Genomic DNA, 3,328 nt, shown 5'->3' on the forward strand with positions numbered 1-3,328 from the left:
TATTAATGAGTCTTCAGTTCCTTCCCTTGGCCTTCAGAGGACAACCACAAAAAGGCCACCTTTCAGCCTGGAGCCACAGGCTTGTGAACCAACGCTTTGTGTGGAAGCATTTACAGAGCATTTGTAAGCCACTCCAAAGCACCTGCTAGGGAGTGCTGCTGCCATTAGATGCTTCACGGGAAGCACATTTGGATTGCTGCTTTATGTTCCCATCCACATAAAACACTTTAAGTGAAATGGTAGCATGCTGTCCTCTTTAAAGATCTACTTTACGGTAAATGGTAGGCATAAAATATAAAATGCATTTGTTTTTAAGATATAAGCTGTTGGTTATAGGTACATCAATATACCATCAAATAGCATAACAAGAGACTTGCTAGCAGCGTGTGAGCTCATGTTTTTAAAATGAAACCAAATTAGAATCCTTTTTTTTTTTCAAAAAAAATGTCAAAAAATATATACACATATAAGTCTTTAATTTTAGAAAGACTGGAAAGAAAATAGTAAAATTGAAATGGTAATTTCCTCTGGTTGGTAAGGATTGTAGTTGGATATTTATTTAAATTTTCTATAGTTTATAAATGTAATTGATGAAACATTAGAGTCACAACAAGAAAAAGATAAATGTTATGAAAAAAATTTATCTTTCTAAGATGTTTTTCTGTTTTAAATTTAATAAAGTTTATACAAATTAAATTAGCAAATTCCTTTTATTCTTGAAGCTGTTAATATTTCTTAACCACTTCTTTATTTTATGGCTATTTCAGGAAAATTCTATAAATGAATAAATTTTAATAAAACACTGTATTTTGACCATAACCAATACCCTGAGTGTTTTGTTACTATAAATAACAAATTTATTTCCTCCTATCTGTGGAAGACTGAATTCCAAAATTAAAAACACAGACTGAGAACCTTCTGAGTGTTAGAGAGAATCATAGGCCTCTCGCCTTGCTCCTGGGAGCAATGAACTTTTCTTAGCTTGAATACTAGGTTCTGCTTACATCTTCACACCGTCTTCTTTCCATTCCTATGTTTAAAGTCTTCCTTTCCAAGAGGAAAATACCATCTTTGTTTGAGCATACACAAAGACCTTGTGTCCAAGTAGAGTCACATTCACAGATATTCATATTAGGATTAAAACATCCACTTGGGGAAACACATTTCAACATACAATAATTTTATGATTTTTTTATGACAAAGCTCATTCTCAGGAGGGTGTCTTATTTATTGTGCTATATGAATTATAACTATGAGTATTTTTCCAAGAGGACTGAACTAGTGCTCCCTGTTTCCTCTTTTACCAGGACCTGCCAATATGTGTAGGCAGAGTTTTCCTGTCCCAAAGCCACTCTCAAATAAACACACTGAAGTTTATGTTAATTACAAATGCTTGACCAATAGCTCAGGCTTATTACTATCTCTTTACATTTTAAGTTAACCTGTATTCCTTATTTACCCTCTGCCACATGGTGGTACCTTTATTAACATGGCACATTCATCTCCTGCTCCCTCTGTTTCTGGAGAGCAACTCCAGACTCGGCCCTTCTTCCTCCCAGCATTCTCCTAGTCCTGCTCTCCTGCCTAACCTTATTCTGTTCTTCTATTGGCCAGTCAGCTTCTTTATTAAACCAATCATAGTGACATCTATTCACACAGTGTGAGGGAATATTCTACAACAAACACGGGTTGCATTTGACCAAGACTGTGAAGAAAGCAAACCAGGTCATCACTGAGAATTACTACATGCACCTGGGTAATGACTTCTACACCAAGTGTGTGTTCAAAGAGATCGCCATCATCCCCAGCAAGAAACTACAACAAGATAGCTGCTGCTGCTATGTCATGCATGTCTGAATACTCTTTACTAGAGGTATCTCTGACAAGTTGCAGAAAAGAGAGAGAAGAGAGATAATTATGTTCCCGAAGTCTCAGCCCTAGATCAGGAAATCTTTGAGGTAGATCCTGACACAAAGAAATGCTGGAGCTTCTGGACTTTGGCGCCCTCTCCATCCTCACTCAGCCTACAGCTGGGATGAATTTCAAAACACCATGTGGGGCTATTTGAATCTCTTCTGTCATGTTTTCAATAAACCTGAAAACAAAACAAACAAACAAAAAAAGAGGACTGAACTAATGTTAAGATGAAAATGTTTTTTGAATGTTTCTTGGGAGTTGGACATGCGGTGCATACCAGGAATCTCAGCTCTCAGGAGGCAGACACAGGAAGATCTACAAGTTCAAGGTCAACCTAGTGTTCATTGTGAGTTCCAAGCAAATAATGAGGCCCAGTTTCAGAGACAACAAAAACGCCCAGAAGTTCCTTTGAGAAAAATCACAAAGGCTCTTCATGACTGAAACTACAGCCATGGTAATGCTCTCTAACACATGGGTTTCAGGGTCCACCAAATATGGTTGACTCATAGCTGTTCCCACAGTTTGAGGATGCCCCTTACAGGTTATATGTTTCAAGTCCATATAAGCACATCTGCAATCAATCAATAAATAATATAGGCAATGAAGGAAGACTTGGTGCTTAATCAGTGTCAAAGATTCTTTGTAACTCTCGCAGGTAGTTTACAGATAGGTCAGGTACACAGCCATATGGACACAGGCCATAGTTACTGCAAACTCTGGGAAGGATGAGTTCTATGAAAATGGGCAAACCTGAAATTCAGTATAAAGTCTATTTCTGAAGACTGCGTTCATTGCCTGGAGGTGAAAACATAGTATATATTTTCAATTTTCAATAGTAAAAGTGTAGCTGGTTTCCAGTTGCTGCAGAGACTCATATACGATTAAAGTTTTGGGAATAAGTGACTGTCGACTTCTTAGGCCTGCCTACGTCACATACTCCAAAGCTAAGGAAACATCCCAGAAGAGCAGATAGAAAGAATGTAAGAGCCTGGTAAAGGACTAGAGTTTGTGGGATGCTCTCTTCCACGCACGGCAAGGTACTATATTTACAAACTCTAGAATATTCTCATGTGTTACTGTAGTCTTCATAAAGTCAACATCTTACAACAGATTCTAAACAGGCATAAAGTACATGATATGCAGCATTTGCCTTTGATGATTTATTGATTGTGAATCTTGTGTTCCTATCATGTGTCAGCCAACATTTCTGGCATTGCTTAAAGCAATATACTACTAGTGCTTTAATCTCTGGATTTTTAGCCAATTAGAATATATTTGGGGGCCTAATGAGACATGACTTAAATGTATGTGTATATATATGTATGCATATAACAGCATAGTTTTGTAAATACATGTTGTATAATTATTCTCACAATGGAGCTCTTTTTTGTCACTAAGTTTCCTAGGTATG

General features: G+C 37.1%; 1 pseudogene; it reads left to right on the plus strand.

The window, feature by feature from the left end:
* Positions 1–244: 244 nt before the first annotated feature.
* LOC118593870 lies at positions 245–2,068 on the plus strand (annotated as a pseudogene).
* The last annotated feature ends 1,260 nt before the right edge of the window (positions 2,069–3,328 follow it).

This window comes from Onychomys torridus, chromosome 12 (assembly GCF_903995425.1).
Source record: "Onychomys torridus chromosome 12, mOncTor1.1, whole genome shotgun sequence".
Lineage (NCBI taxonomy): Eukaryota > Metazoa > Chordata > Mammalia > Rodentia > Cricetidae > Onychomys > Onychomys torridus.